The following is a 24,357-nucleotide window of genomic DNA, read 5'->3' on the forward strand; positions in this document are numbered from 1 at the left end:
CAAAATCTTAAAAAAACAAAATTAAACAACTTGGGTATGAGCTTGTATTTTTTTTCAACTATTTTGTGAAATCTAAACATAAATCAAGTGTATCTGATGGAAATTTAGCATTTGAATTAGACTGTGTTTTAAGCATAAAATACTCCGAGGATTTTGAAACCGAATTTTGCATTCTTTTTTTTCATGTTATATCATTGATGACATGCTGATTACGTGTCGCTGTACCTTATTCAAACCCACATACCTAAAATAGTATTATTGAAATCATTTTCACTTCATTTGACTTTTTAATGCAGCTACTAGAAAATTTAATTCCAAATGTGGCTCACATTGTAATTCTCTTTGACAGTGCTCTTCTGGAGCCTCGATGTGAATGCTTCCCTATAGAATAATACTTTGCCAAAGCAAGTGCTCAAAAGATAATTAGTGAGCGGGCGATTCGTTGGCAGGAGCTGTCTAGGAGAACAAATTCAGTGGGGAGGGCTAATGGAACCTGATTACTTTCTCTGGAGTTAGTATCTTACTTTAGGATATAAATGAAATAATGAGGCATCATATGCTAGGCATAACATACCTAATGCTTTATCACCTTTTGAATAAATTACCACTTTGCATATTATGTCATAAAATGAAGGTAGAGAAAATTAGCACGAGTCAATTACTCTCTTGGTCAACAGGAGTTTCCTGTTTCTGCTGTGAGCTGAGATACACTCTGGCACTTCCCTTTGGTGGGATCTGGCAGTGGAGTGTACGAAGCCCTCATGAGCAGCCTCCTGCCTGCTTCTGTCTTCTCCCCTGCGTGTACCATTTCTCTCATGAGCTGAGATTCCCTACACAGAGATGTCATTCCGGGCCTCCTTGGGATCGCATGTGACACCTAGGAGGCCGGCAGTGTCTCTTCAATCAGAATGAAGGGTCTGGGTGGCCCTTGGAAGCAACACCCCCTGAGTAGGGACACAGAGCCATTTTGCCACCAACCTACCAGTGTCCTTGTCCCTCTGACTCCTCTTTCCTGGCCTCCGTGGTTAGTAGTTCTCTTTCTCCGTGCCCCTGCGTGTTTGTGTACCCCGGGGCATACCCTCCTTGCTCCTTTCATTTCTCTCATATGCTCTGCCTCTGCTGAGTTTCCCACAGCTTTTGTGACTTCCCAGGGGCTCAACAGATGGGTAGAAGTGCTGAACCTCACAGTGAAGTCCTTGCACCCCTCTTGAGGAAGCCAGCAGTCGACAAGTCTGTGCTGAATTGATCATGCGATTCAAAGTCAAAATACACTTTCTGGTGACCTTTTCTGCTTTTTTACCCCTGGTCATCACTTTTTTTTTTTTTTTTTTTTTTTTTTAATCTATTAATGTCTCAGTTCTTTGGTTTCCTCCATTGTAAACTGGGAGCGTTTTACAAAGAAGCAATGTCTACAGCGTTGTAGAGAAGCACAGTGACCCTGACTACCTCTGGCTTTGTGCTGAATTTCAGATTACTTACCTGCCATTGGGTTTGAAATAATGCATTAAATTGAGCCTCTGCTTTCCCCAATGAGAATCTCTTCTTGTTAAAGCTTTTTGGAAACAGATTTCCTATTTGTCTCGTCTCCCCTCTTTTCTACTGTACCCCATTTTGTGTCTGTATTCTTTCAAAGTTTCAAACAGATTTAAAGATTTTATTTTAGAGAGTGGGCGTAAGCATGCAGGAGGGGTGGGAGGAGGAGCAGAGGGAGAGGGACAAGCAGACTCCGTGCGAAGCGCAGAGCCTGACGTAAGGATTGATGCCATGACCCCGAGATCACAACCTGAGCCGAAACCAGGAGTCGGACACTCACCTGACTGAGCCACCCAGGCACCCGTGACTAACGCTTAGCTTTAGAAATAGTTTCCGCCCCTTTTTCTTGTAGAGGATGAACGTGGCTGTTGAAGAGGTGAAGTAGGTGATGTTTGAGGCAGAAAAATGCCATGTTTAGAGCATATGTTTAGGACGTGGAGGGACCTGGGTTCTAGTACCATTTCTGCCCATTCAGTCATGGTGTGAATTGAGCACGTTCCTTAGCCTCAGATAATCTCTTTCTCCTGTACAACAGAACCTCTTTCATGCTAATTGCTCAATAAATATTAGCCATTGTTATTAGCCATTTTCTTAGAATGTCACTGGAAGGTTTAGATGAAAATATTTGAAAGGTTGCTGTGTAAATCGTCAACCATGGTTGACAACTGCAATGTCCTTAGAGGTCTTAAGAAGCTGATAAAAATGAAAATATTACCTATAGAGGAGATAGACAATTTTTTCTTCTAGATTGGAAACTGTAGATAATACTCCCCGGGAAAAAATGGCCCCATCAACTCTGTTTCCCCTGATGGCCATAATTAATAAAGAGTCCTGCTAATAAAGGTTTGTAATTTGGTCTTCTCCTTGTGCCACTTCTGGATTCCCTTTGCAAGCTGAATTCCGGACTGTATGCAGGATCTGCATTGTACTATGGAATCAAAGTGAAGATAATGGCCATGAGGAGTTCCAATAAGGAATGTATCCTCCATTCTGGTTGGTACCTGTATGGAAAACCCAAGAGTTCAGTTAGCTATACTGACATTGAATCAGGGAACTAAGGGAGGAAGAATAGTTCTCATTTGGAAGAGCAGAGCAGGAACTTCAGAGCTATATGCTCTTTTAATAAAAGCTGTTAATTTAACTTTTTTTTTTTTTTTTTTTTTTAAATGAAGGATTGGCTTCCTACTAACAGTTAACTGGCCTTGATCTAGATTGCTTGTGGTATGACCAAACTCTGTTCTGTGGAAGTGTTAGAGAATGTTTGGCTTCACATAAGAGACCTCCCTTTCATGTCTAAAGAGGCAAGGAATGTAATTTTCAGTTGCTTGGAGGATTTAATTTTCAAAGCTGTGCCATAAAAAGGAATAGAGAGTGCAGAAAAGTCCTGTGGGCTGTTGCTTTCTTAGTTTTATCTGAGTTGAGTTGGCCTTGCATTTTTGCCCTCTGGACCATCTGCACAGCCAAGGGATATCAGTTTAACTCGCTTGGCAATTTGGAACCACATTTTATCTTTTGGTAAATGCAGTCACAAATCACTTTTTTTTTTTTTTTTTTTTTTACTAAACAAAGTGAGGTCCTGCAGCCCCTCCTTTTGATCCTCTGAGGAGTGAGAGGCTGTTTACATTGAGCAAGTAAGATCTATTTATTCTTCTTGACAAAGAAACCCAAATTATTTAGCAGAAAGCCCTTTAGTTTCCTGTACCTAGCACTTGACTGCAGGGTGCCTTAAAAAAGCAAGGGACCAAAAATAAGCCAAAGAATGAGCTCTCAGTACAATCCTTGTGGGGGTGGGGGGTCGGCGCCTGGGTAGGGCCCTGCAGCAGCCCCACTCCCGGTCGGTCCAGCCAACATTTGTTTCCTTGTGGTTAGATTTAGAAACTTTTAACCCTGCCTTCTTGCAGGCTCTGAAATTTATAAATAGGAACCTTTTCTAAGGCGGGATCACTTGGAGGCCTGTTAGTAGTTAGTTCGGGGTTCTGAATGATGATGATGATGGTGATATTTTGGAGAATAGTGCTGTTTGCTTACAACCGTGCCAGGATGTTCGAGACAGGAAGCCCACGTCGGTGGGTATTTTAACTGCGTGGTTCTTAAACTTGGCTGCAGAACAGAAGCCTCTGGGGAGCCTTTGAAAACTCTGACACCAGGCTGTACCCTGTACAGAGGCCATACTGACTGAATCACAGATTCAGGAGAGGGACCCAGGACTCGGCTTTTCTTAAAGCTTCCCGGGGGACACCAGAGCTCAGGCAGCACTGAGACTCGGTGATCGGATCTGCTGTACTCAAAAGATGGGACTGTGCACTATCCACAAGAAGAAAAGATAAGCGTCCTTCCAAATGCGAGGTGACAGTGAAATAGTGACATTCTTAGGATGTTACGGTCAAGCGGAGTGATTTCATTGCTCTGATTAATTGGCATTTTTAACATTACGGTAGCTGAGGCTTTATGAATCAGGCACATCGTCAGCTTCCTTTACTGAAAGAGCAGCCTCACAGCGGCATCCTGAAGTGTCTTCAGGCACTGCGGGGGAAGTGCTCTCTAATTACCGGCGATAAAAGATCAGCAGTTCTAGATGTCCGGTGAGTGTACGTGAATCCACAATCCACTCCAGACACCTGTTCCTTTAGTCTGTATGCCTGTTCAGGTCCCAAACCAGCTATTTGCATTTCTGATGAAAGAGTTTTTTAAAAAAGAACTTTTTTTTTTTTTTTTTTAAATTTGACAGAGATCACAAGTAGGCAGAGAGTGAGAGGGACAGAAGCGGGCTCCCTGCCGAGCAGAGAGCCCGATGTGGGGCTTGATCCTAGGATCATGACCTGAGCTGAAGGCAGAGGCTTTAACCCACTGAGCCACCCAGGCGCCCTGAATTTTTCTTTTAAAATATAACTCGTTTGGTTGGCAGAGCTGGGCCATATCTAAGCACACCTGGCAGTCACCGTGACCTCAGCTAAAGGGGAACGTGCTAGACAGTCTTGATTTATCCCACTTAGTGTGACCTTTGATGCTTTGCTACCGTTTTGACTGTGGGATGCTGCCCCAAACACTGTGACAAGTGTTAAGAAGATCTGGGTAACTATGTTGATTACCTTCCTCAATTCCTAAAAAATTTTGAATTCTGAATTATGTTTGGTTCCAAAGGATTCTTATAAGGGATTATAGATGTGTGTTGTGTCATCATTGAGCCAGGTTTAGAGTTCCTCTTGTGATCACACAGTTGGCCTGTACATTCCAGCTCTGCTCCTCATTCTCTGGGTAACCTTGGAGAAGTTGCTTAACCTTTCTGAGCCTTTATTGTCTATCTGTAAAGTGGCACAAATGATGGTATCTGCTTTAAGAGCTCTTGTCAGCATTAAGAAGAAGAATGGACATGGACTGTTTTAAAAATAGAAGTTTAAGGAATTTGCGAATACCACAGGTTCTTCCTTTGGGAACTCTAATGGCACATGGCAAAGCCTCAAAAGCAGGTTTCTTCCAGGTGGGGGCCCACTGCGTTCTATAAGGACACAAAATGAAGTGGTTTTTTTTTTTTTTTTTTTTTTTCTTCAAGCTGCAGGTCATGCATTGGGTCTTGGAATCTATGTTGTCGGTTTTGATCTTGTGACCACTTTATGTAGAGAAGAAATACAGTAATAGAATAAGAAGAATTTGTACATTGCCTAAAGATAATTTTGCACATAAGCTGCTTTTTTGTACTTGTACATTTGTATGTGTGTGTTCAGAGTAATTTTTTTTTTAAGGTTTTATTTACTTATTTGACAGAGACACAGCGAGAGAGGGAACACAAGCAGGGGGAGTGGGAGAGGGAGAAGCAGGCTCCCTGAGCCCAATGTGGGGCTCGATCCCGGGACACTGGGGTCATGACCTGAGCCGAAGGCAGATGCTTAAGGACTGAGCCACCCAGGTGACCCAGAGTCATGATTGTTGCATTATGGGAGCAGCAAACAGGATTGAAGAGTCCCCAAATTGTGGTCTGCTTAGTGTTAACTTACTGAGATGGTCCAATACACATATAATACCTGCTGAATCAGAGTATTGAGAAAATTATGGGGACGATAGTAGTCCAAGTTCCTTTTGCTTATGCTATCCACAAATCAAGGCCAAAGGTTTCCTTTTGTTTCTGGCTGTCTGAACAGTTGCTCTTGGTCTTCATTTCATAGTGCATATGCAGACCCAGTATTGAAAGGTCTCCATAGAAAATATTGACAATACTCTTCTGTTGGGAAACTCTCAGGTGTACGAAAGGCACATACTGAATTTCCTGGACCATGAAATATTTGTGGATTTTATTGCACTTGGGATTTCTCTGCCCCTCAGGAGTTTGTTTAATCATGGGCCAAATTTTATATAAAACCAAACTAAGTCCCTGCCTTTGCTCTTGCCCCATCTTGCTTTCCCAGCCAGAGTGTTAGCCAGTGGTCTGGTCCCTGTGTGACTCAGCTGTCAGTTCAGGAAAGGCAGTCAGTGTTGTGATTCACCACTGTTTTTGGTTTGTTGACTGAATAGAGTTTGGTCTAATATTAAAATCCTTTTACTAATAGTAAAGGATTTTACTTACATGAAAAATGAACGTAAGTAATTTTTGGTTATTAAGAATCATCAGGTACCTTGTTGATGTATTTAGTTAAGTCAGCGCTTATTTCATGTACATGTTTAGACTGACCTCTGTTGACAGTGATCAATGACCATTAGTTGGGTCTGAAGGGCTGTGTGGAACCGAGGAGCTTTTATTTGATGGTTCTTGATCTGATGACTGGGAAGCAGAGGAAACCAATGTCACCTACCCATTTGAAATGGTGTCCTTGTTGTCTTATTTATGTCACTAGGTTGATTACAGGAATTTTTGTCTTTTTCAGAGGCTTCATAGCAATAGCGGGTGGAGTAGAAACTTGGAGCTTCAGCCTTACAGCTTACTGTCTTCAGTTCTAAGTGACGGAGAGCAAGTCATTTAATCTTTTGGAACCTGCTTGTTTAGCTGTATAACAAGCAAAACCGCATGTACCGAGCTCAGTTTGAATAATTGTGTGAAAATGAATGAGATGTGTGAAATTGTCTTCAGAAACTGGTAACTGCAGTTCAAATGTAAAAGGCACGATGATAGAATACTGGAACGTTTTTAAGAGTGGATCTGTATTGGAATCATCTTTGCAGCCAAAAGATACAGTTACTAGATTGCCTTGTAGCGGTTGAGCAAATTCTGGGGTATTAGTTTGCCTCTGAATGACTCTGAAAGCTGTGAGTTTTATTTCCTTTTAAAAGTTTGAGATGTGAATTTGGAGAGGATGAGAATAGATGGTCCATCTCGTAGACTGAGGTCTTGGCACTGCCAATGGTACTTTATGTTAGACTGGGCACTTTGGGTCATGAAACATTTCTAGTAAGGCCTGCTCGCCCTTGACTAGGGCACCTGAAGTGCCATCATTGAGTGGTGGGAGGTAGTCCTTTGGTATACTGTCTTCTCTTTTTTGTGAACACGGTGACAATCCATTTAGAAATTTCTGCCTTAAATGGTATTTTGGGAGCCTCTGAATGACGTCAACCGTGTGTCCTCCCTTTGAGAGTCTTTGGTGGCAGCTGGTTGAAATGCCCCAGGCTGACACCATTCTAGGAAAGGCTGCACTTAAAGGACTATATTTATTATTTGATGACATATTTTCATTAGCCATTTGTGTTCTTATTGTCCTATAAAGGGAACAAAAGCATATCAGCAAAGTTTTGGAGATGAAAGATGTGGTTTGACTTGCACAAAGTTATACAGTTAGTAAATAGTGTACTCTACAAGAACTCACCAGTGTCGCGTGAACACCTGGATAAAGTTAGTGTCTGACCAATGTTTTGGGGGTTTTAAAGAACTAATAATTATGCTGATTGTGCAATCCTTACCTCTGGGGGGAAAAAAATTGCTCACTGGAAGAGTTCTGGATGAAGAGGTGAGTCCATTGTCTGACTTAATTTGGAAGCAAAATTTCCTATCTGGGAAGTTAGCCTGACCGTTTGTGTAACATCCTGTTTACCGTCTCAATCTTGAGCATCGGATTATAAACACCATTCAGTTCCTAAAGCATAAAATGCCCCTAGTTAGAAATAAAACGCATGGGAATGCTTCACTTTGGGGTAAAGACAGGGCAAGTAACTTGAAAACACCCTACTTAGAAAGCGGATACTGATCTATCACAATCCAGAAAATACTTAGTTTTCTTAGGTAATAGGAGTTCTAGTTCATTCAGCCATGGCAGATAGCTAGCTTCTTAACTTCAAAAAGTTTATGAGAGAAGAGGCTACTAATCACTGGCCTTCTCTTTTGGAGCTCACTTTTCCTTCATAAATTCTGGGATGGGTAAGAGCTGAAGGGATACCCATGCAAACTGAGGAAGTCTCTTAACTGTCTATAAAATGAGGGGTTGGGATTAAATGACCCTTGAAAAATCTCCCAAGAAAAAAACCAAACCCTGGTGTTGAGGTTCTGGTTCTGTGCCACACCCTTTCCCACACTTGTGTTTTCATCCTTTGATTCCTTCCAGCCTGGCTTGCTGGTGATCCTGACAGATGGGGTCTCAGGTAAAGCAGTGAGCAAGACTGGAATCTTGATTGAGCAGGTTGTCTGTTGAAGATTTATTGTTTAAGTTTTGGCCTATTTGGAGCCTCTCAGGTCATGGCCAATCCAAGTAGGTGAGATTCTTACATAACTTTACACTGACAAATTAAGGAAAAAAACAAAACAAAACAAAACAAAAACAAACCCAACTACAACAACAGCAAAAAAAGCAGAGGGAAATAGAAGATGGACGTTTGAGTATAGGTTGGACAATAACAATACAGAAATGGCTTTGGATTCTTTATAATTATGGTCAGACATCGTTCCAGTAAAGGTGTCTTGGGTTAAATGAAGTGGTGCCTGGTGTATATATACACACAAACTATAGACACGTAAACATAGAAGGTTCTAAATATAATGTTCCTGTGTTGCTTTCTGCCACGGGTTACTTTTCCTGAGTCAACACAGTCTGCTAAACCAAGCCTCAGGAAGACTTTAGCTCTGGCTTAACCTGGGTTAAACACTACTGATAATTCACAGTTGGTGGCTGAAAAAAAATAATTGAAATAGCAGAACCTTTGTTTCCTAAATTAAAACATACACAGAGCCGTAGTATATAAAACAGTTAAAAACAAACAGTTCTGTTTTTCTGGGTTCCTCTGGGTCTGCAGGGGAACTTGGGGGTGTAGGTTATATTGTCTGAGAAATCCTGATTGAAGTAGCTCTCACTTCTCAAGGAGGTAAGATAGACAAGGAGGTAAGATAGACTAACGAACAAAATTGTAACACCACTCACCTATGAGGGTGGTGAAATGATTTTGTTTTTAGTAACATAGGGGTTAGTTATCTTCATCGTTTATGTTTAATGTTGAGTGGTTGGAACAAATATCCAGCCTAATGTTACTGATGTAGCAAGAGATCGGAATTTCAGTAAAGTTTTTGGCCTTCTGTTGACTGACTGAACTTATGCTGGAGACAAAGGTGAACTTTACTAAGAAGTCGATTTGGGCCAAGTTAAGTAGAAGAGACAAAAATTTTGCCTTGGTGAATTTCAAAGCAATATATTAAGTAAATATTGTATAAACCTGAATATAAGGCAACCACCCAATAAGGCAATATCCTGTTTTCTCTAGATGATCTAAAACAAAAGTTGTGAATAGAAAAACTTTTTGGAATATAGATAAAAGAATAGAAAGTATATTAGGAGTTACATGAAATATTATATGAAATCCACATTTTCTACCATTTTCACGGACCTGTTTTATTTAAACCCTTGGCATGTGCTTCAGCATCAACTTCTCCCTTCCTGGAATCCCTTTCTCTCTCCTCTTAGAGCACATCCTCTTTGCTTCTGCTGAATGTTTGAAAACTTGGCATTTTTACAATCTATACAATGTTGTTACGTTTATGCTAACCCTCTACCTTTGAGGTTTTCAAAATTTAAATTACCTTTATGGTGTCAAAAACAATTTTTTAGAAAGAAGAAAAAAAGGAGTGCATTGGTTTTCTGTTTTCTAACTGGCACATTAGAGGGTCATGGATGTTATAGGCTGTTCTCTTGTATTAATCCCCTCCCCTGCCATGTGACTTACGTTGTATGAGAATTTATTTCCTGCTCCATTGGTACTGGGCTTGGCCTGTAAGCTATTTGGCCAAGAGAAGAGAAATGAATGCAAAGCAAGCAGTTACCTTAAAGGGAGTGCCTTAAATATGATTGGGCTGTTGTGCTCCTGTGATTTTCGTGAGGAAAAAATGCCCCAGCTAGCTGCTGCTTCTGCAGCCTGGACCCCCGCGAGGCAGGGGTATAGCTGACCTGATCTGTACCCTGGGCAGACAGGCTCAAATCTTTAGGATGTATCAGACTACACTGTCAGATCTAATTCAACTGCTGTCACTCACAAATCTAATAATCTTGTTATTTTTGTCTCAATTAGCAGAATCACAAGTTGCACCGAAGAAAGTTTTGTTTGGCAATTTCTGTATCAGAAATAGCTTTGGGGATGATGATTACCAAGGACTGAATGGTCTGTGCAGTAACCTAGGATTCTTGACTGCAGGCATTTTCAAGAATACACCGTATACCAAAACCAGATGTATGCAGTAAAAAAAAATATTGCCAGACTTGAGTGCACTGTTCATTTTTCCAGTGAGACCTCCAAAGGGCCTATGAATAGAAGCTTGGTGTTTTCCTCTTAGATGACTCATTTTTGAGTAGACTAGGAACAAAATTTTGGCTTTTGTGTTAGGCACAGTTTCAAAGTCTCTCTATACACTTTGATTGAGTTTTATAAAATACATGCACACACACACCTCCCATATTTGTCTGCAAGTTTTAAAAGTCAACTCAATGTGCACCTGGTGGCTCAGTGGGTTAAGCCTCTGCCTTCAGCTCAGGTCATGATCTCAGGGTTCTGGGATGGAGCCCCACATGGGGCTCTCTGCTCAGCAGGGAGCCTGCTTCCTCCTCTCTCTCTGCCTGCCTCTCTGCCTACTTGTGATCTCTGTCTGCCAAATAAATAAATAAATAAAATCTTAAAAAAAAAAAAAAGTCAACCAACTCTTCTCTCCTCTCCTCTCTCTCTATGTATTTTAACATATATATAGGTATGTTTGTGTATGATTGGTTGGTTGCTTGTGTGGTTGTTTAAATAAGTTTATTGCATGTACTCCCTTATTGCTCTCTAAAGAAAAGTAAACACTACCTGTACCAAAGGTTGATACACACACACACACACACACACACACACACGTGTGTATATATGTGTGTGTATATATATATGTATATATATATATATATATATATATATATATATATATTAAAGATTTTATTTATTTATTTGTCAGAGATAGGGAGAGAGAGCGAGCGAGCACAGGCAGACAGAGTGGTAGGCAGAGGCAGAGGGAGAAGCAGGCTCCCTGCCGAGCAAGGAGCCCAATGTGGGACTCAATCCCAGGATGCTGGGATCATGACCTGAGCTGAAAGCAGCCGCCCAACCACCTGAACCACCCAGGCATCCCAGGTTGATTTATATTTTTAAAAATGTCTTCTCAGAAGAGTTTGAGATAAATGTAGACATGACTAGAGCTGTTTTATTTCCTGCCTACCCAGTTTATTGAAGAGATCAAGATCTCCCAAGTAGGTCATTTAATTGAAAAGAGCCAGTTTGTGCTATGTCTTCCTAACATACATTTAATTGACCAGATTTTAACCACCTTCCATTCCTAATCACCCATTTCCTGTTTGGTGATTGACCTTGACCATGCCTTTGACTGGTGTAGCATTTTCAGCAGCCAAAAAGCAAGATTTGGGCCTCTTAAGGCTTATTTATCCTGGTTTCAGTGGAGTTGCATTATAAAAACAAAAACAAAAACAAAAACCCTTAAGGGGCACCTGGCTTGCTTAGTTGGTAGAGCACATGACTCTGGATTTTAGAGTTGTGAGTTTGAGCCCCATGTTGGGGGTAGAGCTTACTTAAATAAAATCTTACAAAGCAAAACAAAAAAAACCCTGATGGTCAGGTTCCTTCCTCAAAGATTCTGATTTAATGTGTTTGTGACAGGGCCCAGGCACTGGTATTTTTTAAAGTTTCCCAGGTGATTCTGACTCACAGAGTTGACAACCACTTTTGCAAATACAGCCTTCCTGCACAGTGAATTAACTAAACTAAGCGATTCAGTTAGAGCATTGTTTTACTTGTAATATGGTCCAGTTAGGTCATCTTCATTGCTCAGATCAACCTAAAAGTGTCAGATCTTCTAGGAAATTAGCATCGTGTTGAAACAGCTTGATTTCCTCTTTTCAGTCTGCTTTTGGACCATTGGAGGAAAATTAGCTGCATAAATAAACCCTTAATGCTAGCCAGGGGATCACCGCCTTCCTTTATGACTCCAGCCATTTGGGTAATTCTCAGCCTTGTCTCTTAAATCACACCGCCTCCGTCAGTCCTACTGAAACGGAGTTCACTTATGGTGAGCTTGCCTGCGCCATGGAGGTGGGGCCCAGGGGATTTGCTCAGGTGACCTCAGTTCCACTGAGCACAGTAGAGCCTTGTTAAGGGCCCTGAAGGCAGCATCTTAACCTTTCTCTGCCAGATGCCTATGGAAATAGTCAATGACAGGTCGCTATAAAAGTTTCAAATGCCCAAATGAATACTAAGCTTTAAAAGGAAGAAACACAAAGCCCTAGCATGTGTGCCTTTTAAAAAATACAGTTGAGATCCACAGAACTGAAACTGCATTTTCTTCTATGATATAAATCTTTTTCAGACGATGGTAGGATTTTCATTTTCCTCCAGTTGCTAGTTATCTTTCGGATATAGCCTGACTGTGTGTACGTGGATTTCCTTCCATTCATACCGGAGGCAGCGTGTTTGCTGAACAAATCAGCAGGATGAGTACTAGTGAGAATTAGGGAATTGTGATGCATGGAGTCCTTCAGGTTTATTCTTGTTCTTTGCTGAGAACTCTCATAAGGATCTGAGCGGCCTGTGGGAAAGCTGCTGATCCTTTTGTTAAGGCTGGCTTTGATGTGTGAGGTGGTATGATGGAGAGAACAGATTCTGGACTTGGGCTTTTTGGATTTGAATTTTGGCTTTTCCACTTCATAGCCGGGTGACTTAGGCACGGTTTTTTGGGTGTGTGTGTTTTCCTTACCTAAACATGGGAATGATCACTGTTTCTTTCCCATAGGGAGGTCCTGATGATTAAATGAGATGTTTCAAGCCCTTTAAAGCAGTTTCTGGCATTCTGGGTGCTGCTTCAGCCCACAGCTGTGAAAACTAGCGTAGATTCTGCTGCTTTTCCTGGTCCGGCCTCCGTTGTTACTCCATTACTATATTACGTAGAATTAGGTAAACTGAAATCATTGGTGAACTAATGAGAAACCAAATCAACTGTCTTTCCCTAGGCTCCTTTTTGTTAATTCTTTCCTGTGGTCTTCTGCTTCATCAGTCAGATATGTGGTTAAAGACTTACTTAGGGCTGGAATCTGTTGTGTTCTACTTTAAAAACCAGCATCCCCGCCATGTCCCCTGCCCTGGGATGCACAGTTTTTTGTGTATATTGAGTATATGAGGCTATTGATATGAACCTTATGGTATAATCCTATAGTCATAGGAATCCCACAAAGATTGGACAATATTTGTTCATGACACACTGACTCAGGAAAGGAAAACAAACAAAAAACCACACCCAAGACCTAAAACCTCTTGGAGAGGCTGAAAACTGGAAGTGTATTTCTCCAAGTTCATGTCTGTGTCACTGTAGTCACTGACTGGAAAGTCATCATTTCCTTTAACCAGAGGAATGTGCTGAAACAGTAGTAGGTGTTGGTTAGAATTAGAATCAAATATTTTCATAACCAGAACTATAGACATGTTAAATAAATTAAAAAAAAAAAGAGCTCTACTAGTTTGTGCTTGTGAGTTCAAGAGGTTTTCAGTTCAGTTCAGCTAAACTACAATCAGATTCTGTCCCTGAATTGGCACATGATGTGCATGGCAGCCTTCCTAAAGCCAGTGATGGAAGCTCTGAAGTATTCCCAGGGACAGGCTCTTAAGAGTTGTCATTGGAGAGGGTGCCTGGGTGGCTCAGTCGGTTAAGTGTCTGCCTTTGTCTCAGGATACCATCTCAGAGATCTCCTGGGATCGAGCTCCACATCGGGCTCTCTGCTTGGCGGGGAGCCTGCTTCTCCCTCTGCCTCTGCTGCTCCCCCTGCTTGTGTTTGCTCGCTCTCTATGTGTCAAATAAGTCAATTAAAAAAAAAAAGAATTGTCATCAGGAGCAGAAAGGCAAATGGCAATGGCAAATGGCCCGGCGTGCGGCTGTCCTCTCCTGTCTTGCGGAGCCCTCCCTCCCCGATGCTGAGCCCCAGGGAAGGATTCAGCATTTGCATTTAATAGCTCATTACTGGGACCATGCTCTCCAGCTCTCCTTTACTAGCAGAGAGCTCGCCAAGAGTCCAGCGCTGCAACTGTACAAGTGTTTCTAGACTACTCTATGAATTGTTCATCTCTTGAAGCTATTTATTTGCAGCTAATAGCTAGCATTGGCTGTCTCTTGAGAAATGCATACACAGTTTCCATGGAGAGGGGGAAGGAACAACCCACCATCCAGGCTCCTGTTTTTGTGCAAGGAAGATGCAATTTTTATGAGTAAGACTCTGAAAATGTATTTGCATGGGCTGCAGGTGTTAGTCGCTGGTGCTTACTGGATCTGCAGAGGTGGGGCGAGATAGTGGCCCCTCTGGACCGGGCAGTTGTATTGAAACAACTTATTGCCAGAAGCTCCCGCGTAAACAATTTCTAACGGCAGTGGCTCCAATCACTTCGCACGTGGTTTATTTTGGCCCCTTTCCCTTCACATGCCGGAATTATAATGGTGCCACTGGTGTGCAGTTCCAGAGTTTCTCAGTTTTTCCGTCAGATACCTAACATTGACAAAATGACTTTAAATAATTTGCCTCAGTCCAAGGTCTTGGCACCCAGCACCTTTTTTCTGGTTGACTTAATTTTGAAAGTCCATGTTGCCATTTTCTCAATGAGTGAGCCTAATTAAAAAGAGAGAGAGAGAGAGAGCTCAGTGGCTTAGGATTTAGGCTGAAAGCAGTGATGCAGAAGAGATTTTTCTGAAGGAAAACAAGACGCTGTTGGGGAATGGGGAAGGAATCTCTGGTGCATTAATGCTTCATGTCTTGAGACAAAGCTGGTGGTTTTGTGAGTAGATCCTGAATAGCACATAGGGTCATTTTCAAGAAGGCTCACGTGGTATAGAGTAAGTGGTATTTCATATTTATTACTTGTTTGCAAAGAGGATTTTAACTACCTCCATTTTGACTGTACTTTCTGATTAAGTTCTTTTTTACAGCTTATCCTTTGAACTCCCGTTGAAGACCCGAAAGGCAAAAACATCCTGAACTACCCCCTCAAGCAATAACAACCACCATGAGCTAGCAAGACCCCATAGGATTGACCCCAAGATGACGATCAGCCTGACCTTTACTGCATTACCCATTGGCCTTTGTCCCATATTTTCTTTAAATAACTTTCAGCACTTTGGAGACCATCTTTGAGATGTTAATCCTCTGTCTTCCTGGAGTGGCCTCACAGGAATAAACTTCTTTCTGGTTTCACCACCACTTGTGTCTTTGCTTTCGAACTTCGTCAGGCAGCGAATGGCCAAACCTGGGTTTTTGCCCCCCCCCCCCCCGCCAGCCAGGTGCTCTTGAGCCCCTGTCCCCTGGTTGCAGTTTTTATTCTTTAAGTAAACTTACTCTAGAACTTACAGTAGTCTGATACGGGCAGTTTATAACTTAAAAATGATAGTGCGTGTGTTTTGAAAATTTACGTGATGGTTGTTTAAAAATTGAAAATATTTTCCCATATAATAACGTTGTAAATTCAAGCAAGCATATTTGACATAAATGTGGTAAGAGTCCCCCGTGACGGGGAGGTCCAGTGACTCTGACTAGGATATTTTTCCCCGGGTTGGTGGGGGTGGGGGGAGCTCCATTTTGCATAGCAATTTAGCAGAAGAGAGACTACTCCCTGCCTTTCCCCACTTCTACAGGGAAGCAGTAATTGGAGAAGAAGTTTAGTGAATCCATTGTCAAAAGAAAGCTTTAAAAACATCTATTTATTTGTTATACTCTATCCCAGGCTGTACCAGGGACATGGAGGAGAATGTGATTTTTTGATAAAGAATATTTATCGGTAGGATTTTATCCTCATCTTTGGGAAGAATTGCTTGATTTTATGGAAGGGGCCGAACATGGCTGTCTTGAGTCCTGTGGTAAATGGGTGGCACCAGAGCGTGCTGGTCCCCATGTTTCCCAGGAGCCCCAATCAAGTGGATTGCTGTCCCGAGGGCATTTCTGTCAGGATCTGCCTGTGTCACCTGTCAGCTGTTTCGTATTTACCCTCCTTGATTCAGAAAAGGAGATTGCTATAAAATTAACCTAATTTGCGGGATGTTCCCTTTCACTCTGAAGACTTTTTTTTTAAATCACAGACCCTAAAGCTTCCTGTTGTCCTCTTACCCTCTGTTCATGGACAGCTCTATTAATGAAGAGCTTTTTATATTCTTAGCTATTATTGGATCCTTTCAGAAGCTCTTTACAGTGCTGGGGCAGGTTAATAGGTAAATGGGGACTAGGGTCTCTGCATTTTAACTCAGAAGCAAACTTTTGGGGGTAATTATGAACTGCCCTGTACAATAAAATCCTCAATTATCGAGGATTACTCTGAGGAAAGGCAGTGTCTGGTTAATCGAATTTTCTTTTGGGAATTGAAGGTTAAACACGTTACCTTTACTCAACCCTTATTAACTTTATTTGGGTTTTGGAATTTGGATGTCAGGACTGTGAAAATGAGTTTGTTTCTTTGCGTTATCTTTTGTAAAAGTGCTTTGGGACATCCTTATGAGTTACGAATTGTGTTAATCGGGCTTTACTTCCTATAGGGATTTAAGAGACTCCGGAGTGGCTGGTGAGTTCTGAAAGTTGTATTTTTCTGTGTTTCTTTGTTTTCCTACATCTCAGAGATTCAGAATGAGAATGCAGCCACCCTACGTCAGCATCTGTAGGGCTCGTTAGTGACACAATCATATTATTTTTGGGTTTACAGATAGTCTAGCAAAATAACACCAATGAGTTGTCTGTAAACTGTTTAACATTGATTTTTCTTCAGTGTGAGTTAAAGTCAAGTGGTCTTTGCTTTACTAAGCTGCTGAGTTGATTGTTCTGAACAATCTGGACAATAGATACAACTAACAAATGTTTTTCAAGCATCTTCTCTGTGCTCTTTGTTGACCAAGTTAGGCAGTTTCAGTCAGTCATGATGTCATAGCATAAATGAACCATCCTCTGACAGACTTTGCATAAATCTCAGCTTCTAAAAGTAAGAGAAACTTGTCCCTGAGGACTTTGTGGCCATAGCAGTTCTGATTCCCTTGTTTGAAATTAGCGTTTCAAATATTGTTAAATTTTCCAGCTTTTTTCTTTTGCTCTCAATACTTTAAAGAGATTTAATTCTAAAAGTTAAAATACTGTAATTTTCATTCATCATAAATTACAGACATTTTAGAAAACAGAAAACATTCCTGAGCATAGGGAGCTTAGGCGAAAGGATTGCTTTAATTTCATTCAAAATTGCATCCTGATTTTCAGTCCTGTTAAGAGTTTGGGGTCTCCCAATAAAGATCGAGTTTACATTCTCATCTGTCAGTGACAACAATGAGAGCTAAGTTAGGAAGTAAGCCAAGAATCATGGTGTATGTTCCAGATTTGGCTTAAATAAAAATGGAATCGATTTCCAGTGGTTTCTCCCCTTGTTGTTGGTCTAGCCAGACCACGACTATTGAAAAATAACCTTTAAAACACCTCCCCCCGCCCACCCCAGATTCGAAGAAAAGATAGCAGAGGTTAAGATTTGATAAGAGCTGGGTCTAGGTTCATGGTGGATGCGTTACGTTCTCTACCCTTGTGTGTTTGAAATATGATGCCATTTTTAGAGGAGTCATTTCTTTTATAAATTTGCTGTCTGTTTATCTGCATTTTATTTGAGTACTGTGAAATGAATGGACTGTGTGCAGGGACTTGTTGGGGTTTGTGATGTCTAGATCTTAAAGGAGACTTCATGCTTTGAAGCGGAAGCTCTCTCCCTCTCTCAGGTCTTTAAAAAGAACTGTGGCTGGTGGTAGCAAGTGTCCTCCTATTACTTGACAATCGAGGGTAGGAGAAAGGTCAGGCTCTTGGTGGAAGCCTTAGAGCTAACAAGTCAGCAGAGACACTTTTTAGAGGCTTAAGCCTCGTTTGACAGGTACTGATGCCTTGATCACACCAGCAACACTGACAAATGTGCTCTTTTTTCAAGGTATGTGAAAAAAATGAAAGGTATAAGAAAAAATGAATGATACAGAGCTAACAGTCAACAAATTTACCTGTTGCTTATCCACTCTGGATACAGAATGCCTATACATGTACACACATAGACAACATAACGTGCATAGTTGTTTTTAATCACAGTACTTCCTTTCAATTTATGTAGTTTGTCTCTAAAACTAGTAGCCACATTAATGCCTGTGGGTTCAGTTAGGTCGGCTTGAAACATCCTGCACGATCCTAGCTCGTGGCTTTTGTGCCCATTGGAGAAGGCAATCAGGGAGTGTGGCTACTGTGGAACCATATGGAGGCAGATCCATTTATAGTCATACACTTCTGCTGGTTTAGCTCTCTTCCTTCCTACTGAAATGATAGAAAAGGAATAAATCCATAGGAAACAGGAAAGGAATCCTTAGAGGGCCAGAAGTACCGAGGAATTTCTGGACAATAGCTAGCAGCTGGGGTCAGAAGAATGCTCTCATGATATTCCTCCCCATAAAAAGAAGATGAGGCCATTGGAGAAGTTGTAAGTAGTTCCCTGGGGGCACCCCAAACAGTGTCTGAGTTCAGAGTCCACTGGACAGGGAGCGTGTATGGTCCTGCACTGGGATGGAGACAGTACAGGATGTCTCTGGAATGATAGAACCTGGCGGTGCCCTCCTTCTGACCCAGGGGTACGGGGAGTGGTTGGTTGATACTGGCTCCCAAGCTAAAACCACCAGAAGAGCTCACTACCCCAGAGGAGCTTTGGTGGTGGGGAGGAGCCATAGCAGGGGTTTGCCCCATGGAAGGGGAGAATGGAAATTTGAAAGGGAAGGCAACTCGACTCCACTGAACATATTTTCTGGGTGTTGTGACAGATGGAAAGGCAGCACTCCAAGGTGTTGGAACACCACTTACAAGGTAACACCACTTACACCTGGAGTAAGGCCTTCCTTCTCTGGGCCCGTCTGGCCCCTACCTCTCTTCATGCCTTCTGAGCCCACTTTAGAGGAGTCCGTGTTTCAGCCTTCCCCTTTCAGGGAGGAGCCAGATCTAGAAATGCCTTCCAGCTGGAGGTAGCCCTCACCGCTGCCTATACCAACAGGAGCTGTGATGTTGAAGGAAAAAGAACAGATAGCAGGAAAGAAGGGCCAAGATGAACAGAACAGCTGACCCCAGAGCAAACGGCGGTAGCTACGCATGGCCTGTGCTCTCTGTTCCTGCAACACAGGGCTTGTAAGGGCCGAGCAAAGGGTTTGGCCGAGGATGTGGGTGACATGGCTCACAGTCCTTCCTCTGGAGAGATGGAGATGGGAAGTAGAATCTAAACTTCTTACCCCTGATGTTGATGTTATTTCATCAAGTATAGTGAGGATTTTGAACTTCAGGGGGGTTGTGTGTGCGTGTGTATTTTAAGTAGGTAGGTTGCACCTTGAATGCAAGAGATGGTTCCGTGAAGACAACCCACCAAAGATTCCGTTGTCGGAAAAGTTGGCGTGCTTGGCAGTTGTGATAAAAACAATTTTTCAGTCAAATGGTTTTAGTCCTATTAACTGAACTGCAAGTGTGGCCACTAAGGGATTTAAAAAACATTACTTGTAATTTTCATGATAAACCACCAAGAATAAGATGTGTTTTAATGAGTATCGTGGTGGCCATTTACAAATTACCAAGGAAAATGTGTAACGCACCCCTTTATTCTCTCTAATTTAGAAAAACAGATGGTGAGATCTCTAGTTTTGCCTGTGACTGGGGGAGATTTAAAAACTGTACTGAAAAGGTCCTAACATGTTCATCTTGCCCTGGCAGACATGATGAGGGAAGCTGCAGAAGGGAGCTGGGGAGAGAGGAGTAGGGGTGGTAGAGGGGAGTGAGTTTAAGACGAAGGATGACTTAAAGGAGGAGATTAGGTTTTGGTAGGACAAGGGAAAATAAAATACAGGTAGAGAATGCATGTGCATTGTTTTCTTCGAAAACCAAAAACTGGGGCACCTGGGTGGCTCATTTGGTTGAGCGTCTGCCTTCTGATCAGGTCTTGATCTCTGGGTCCTGGGATCAAGTCCCGCATCGGTCCGTCTGCTCTGTAGGGAGCCTGCTTTTTTCTCATTTTCCTTCTGTGCTCAATCTATCTCAAGTAAATAAACAAAATCTTAAAAAATAAAACAAAAATCAGGTCTCCTGGCTCAGGCAGATTCTGTGAGGACTTGTGTTTATTGTGATGTTCCCGAACATGAACTTTCCTGGGAGTGTTTGGCCTTTGAGCCGACTTGTTCTCTGCTGTGTGTGAGCCAAGAATTGAACAGCTCCGTTGCGTGTGCCGGCTACAGGCGCCCCTCTAGCTTTTGTGGTCCGCGTTGTGTGTCTGTGTGTGTTCGATAAACTTAAATGACCTGTCCGCATTTTGCCACAGTGAGGAGCCCAGTGTACACGTGGGCGTCTCCCTCGGCCTTGCCTTCCACACTGGGTGAAATGACATTTTCAGGAGACCTTGGATGGAGTTGAAAATAACAAAAAGAAAAATCGTCAGGCTCCAAGCAAGTTGTTTATGAATTGGTGTGTGAATAGAACATCTGATTTAAAAAAGAAACTGTAGATGGGTGGGGATGGAAAGGCGAATATGTTATGTAGCTGGCCAAGTCCTATTTGGCTGTGTTGAAAAATGGAAAAAAAAAAATCTTCAATGGGTGAAATTGTTTCTAATTTTATTTTATCTTGTTTGCCCTTTGCCTCGATGCTGGTGTTTCTTGAGCCTGATGCGACACAACATTGTGCCGTTGGTGGGGGAGCCCAGCGAGGTTCAGTGATATTTGTGTGCTTTGCCTCCCACTCCCTCTTACTGGTGATGTTTGGAAATGAGTGGTACAGCGACTGTGTTCTCATCTTCTCCCCACACCCCCCCCCCCCATTGTTATGTGCAAAGAGCCTGTAAAAATGAACATCTGGCTAAAAAAACCATTCTGATTTCAGAAGGAAGTGCCCTGGATTTATGATCTCCCATTTCTACTCAAGTATGAATTGGAGACTGGCTGGGGAGAGCATTTTCTGCTGTTATTCATGGAGCCGGGCGGGGCGGGGCGAGTCCTGGCGCTGGGGCTTCTGCCTAGGCCGGAAAAACATTTTGCATCAGCTGAGTGGCTTGCTGGCCTGCCAGGATGCTGTTGTTTTCTATCCTGATTCAGTTTTGTGGAAGGACAGTGGATGTGATTGTTGGCTGAGAGCTCTTGTCCTCTTGATCACTGACTGGAGTTCAGCTAGTCTGACTATAAGAAAATTCATCCTCTTAAATCCCACCGACTAACACTCCAAATTTTTCTTATTTATTTCTTTGCCTTGAAGTTACTTAAACTTTGTAAAATGTATTTTAATTAGTTCATAATGACTGTTTAATTTAATTCAACTTAATTTGAACTAATTACATTTAATTCATAATGACTATTAAAGGTGGTTTTAAAAATGGACTCTGGAATGGGATAGAAGGATACGGTATAAAGTATATATTTCTACCTAATCCCTTATATACTGTGAAAAGCAATAAATTGATGAACAAAAAGTTTTGGACATTGTTCCTGTTCAAGAGGTTCTGTGGATCACCGATGTTTGGTAAATCCCAGTTGAGATATGGTCCTGTCTTTTAAACTTCTGTAATGACATCTCTTCAATTCTGTCTCCCAGCCTCTGCCCTGAGAACATTTTCCTTGCTTTATGTAATCCCTTGTTGGAGTAATCTCTACCTCCAAAAGCAACTGGGATAGATTAAATCATGGTTCATGGTCAGCCTGTGAAAACAAGTACTTCATTTCAGGATAGATTTTTGTAAGATCATTTTCTAAAATAGCATAGTATCAGAAGTATTTCAGTAATGCTTTTTAGCGAGGAAATTAGTTGAGTATTTCTGGTTTGACATCCCAGTAATAGATTTGTCATCTCAATAATAGATACATTCTGTTGTTACAGTTTTCACTTTTATCAGCTAGAGGATGATTTTAGTTCAAGTGCTTTGAAATTGCTAATTTTTCCTTTTAGTTTTATCTAATGCTTTGTAACTGGGACACTCCAGTACATTGCGGAATCAGGAAAATCTGTTTTTCCCTTATCTTTCATCATATTCCATATTTGTGTTGAATTAATTAGCTTTGATTCAGATAAGAAAGTAGTATTTTAAAAGATCCTGGTTTCTTAGTATATTTTTTTTGGTTAATCAGCCCTTGTTCCTTCTGACACTGCATTTTTCTCAGGACCCAGGCAAATCCAATAGTGTTCCTTTCCCTTCCTTTATTGACACTTCCTAACTGAAGTGTGTTTTAGCTGAGAAACAGTTTTTATGGGCCGGCGATAAAAAGTAGATAGCTGACGCAGTAGTAATTGTTCTGTTTTCTTCCATTTCACTTTGTTGGGTAATTATTTCATTACCTCTCCAGCAGTTTTCACGCAAACAGTGGCAACAAGGATTACGTATCTACTGCCGCCCATCACGGCAGCCGTAATCATGTGTAGAAATAGCAGATGTCTGTTTCCTAGCTTTAAAGAATGTTTCCTCCTGGGTCATGAGATCAACAAGAGGTACATTATGAAGCAATGCATGATGAGAATCAGCTTTGTTGGAGGAAATCCTAGATGGTAGGGTCGAGGCTGCGAGAGCTGTAGGAGTTTAAAGAAGTGAGAGACGAGGGTGCCGTTAACGGAAAATGTTCTCGAGGAGGGGATATGAGTTGAGGGTTCAAACTGTTTTCTCACCAAACTTGTCCTCATTTTAAATTCAGCCATTTGATAAACTTCCAATTTAATATCTTTTTCCCCTTTGCAAAATGCCTCGGGATTCTGAAAGTGATCTTTTATAAGGAAAGATCCCAGAGTCTTTTAAAACCCAGCTGTGCTAACTTTCTCAAAGAATGCTGTACTGTGGAGAGAAAGAAACAAAGGTGCTGATGAAATGAGTGGTGTCTGTCACGTTTAATTTGGGCTTGGAGGATGGGCAGTGTTCAGGGTCCCGCAGTTTTTCAGAAAACTAGAAAAACTCCTTTCGGATATCACAGAACCGTTTGGCTTACCTGTGTCATTTGCTTGGTGAGTGCACAGGCTCGGTTAAAAACAAAAGAAAATACACGTTGATGGTTTGTAAGAAACGAAAGCTGGCGGCATTTCCTGGTGCATCCCTTTACCCATCGACCCTAGGCATGTGTGCAGCCCTGCAAAGTCAGACCGAGGTCTCTGCACAACTGGATGATAAACAAGGGTCAGCCAAGTGTGAGGCAGGAGGAAGGGACCATCTTCAGGAAGCTCTGAGCTTTTCCTTTTGTGGGGTGAGTTGTTTTGTTGGCCCCAAATGATAAAAGGCGTTTGACCTCTGTGTTACTGTTCTTGTTTCTCCTCAGCTTCTGACCCGAAATAACTAGCATCTTTTTAGTAACTAGAGACAAAGCTGACAAAAAGAAATCACATGCACGGGTCTGATTGTAAAACAAAGATTATGAATATGAATTGCACCAGGGGAGGTGGGAGCAAACTTCCCAGGGAAACTTGTACCATCATCATCCTCATGGGCAGTGCTTGCAGAGCTGAGGTGTACTTGGATTTTTCCTGTTTCAGTGGTGTTGAAGTTCGCCTTTGAAAATACACAGTATTGGGCGCCTGGGTGGCTCAGTGGGTTAAGCCTCTACTTTCGGCTCAGGTTATGATCTCAGGGTCCTGGGATTGAGCCCCGCATCAGGCTCTCTGCTCAGCAGGGAGCCTGCTTCCCTCTTTCTCTCTGCTTGCCTTTCTGTCTACTTGTGATCTCTCTCTGTCAAATAAATAAATAAAATATATATAAAAAAAAGAAAATACACAGTATTAAAATGGAACTTACTAAATTCCTCCTAGTTGGGCTCCTTCCAAAGAGAATGGGAATGTACTTGATCTGGGAGTCATCGTTTTGGTTTAATTAACAATTGTTTGATAGTTGTTAAAGTCATTGCGGTGAGCTGCTTTTTGCCTAAATCATCCATTGCATGATTTCAGATTGCTTTTTGTGTTTGATTCCAAACGAAAAGCTTTGAGTCCTGGCTCCTTCCCGTGTCCCTGGGCTATGGTCAAAGAAAGCCCTAGGTCATTAGGCATTAGAGAAGTGACCTGGTATGCTTTGGGATGTTTGGCTCTGAAAGCTCATCCTCAGGACCACGCAGACTTTACTTATGGGACCAGACTTCTTGTATACATATTATGTGCTAGAAACTGTGTGCAAAGCAAGTAGAGTTCATGTGGAAGGCTAGTGGACCTGTTGTGTCAAAACACAGGAGTCATCCTGCAAAGTCAGCCATTGTGTTTGTGTTCAATTTCATTAACAGAAGGAGCAAGATTGGCCTCAGGAATACATCTACCACCTGGAAGTTCTGTCTGGGAACACCCAGTTTGGCTATGTTGTAGGCTCAGTGCTCCTATTACTGTGTACTTT

At 41.9% G+C, this 24,357-nt stretch overlaps 1 protein-coding gene across 1 annotated transcript in view; it reads left to right on the top strand.

Annotated features, from left to right (window-relative positions):
- The window catches only part of FMNL2 (formin like 2), a 323,204-nt gene that overhangs the window by 127,537 nt on the left and 171,310 nt on the right, over positions 1-24,357 (top strand).

The sequence above is a fragment of the Mustela nigripes genome, chromosome 3 (genome assembly GCF_022355385.1).
Source record: "Mustela nigripes isolate SB6536 chromosome 3, MUSNIG.SB6536, whole genome shotgun sequence".
NCBI classification, from domain to species: Eukaryota; Metazoa; Chordata; class Mammalia; order Carnivora; family Mustelidae; genus Mustela; species Mustela nigripes.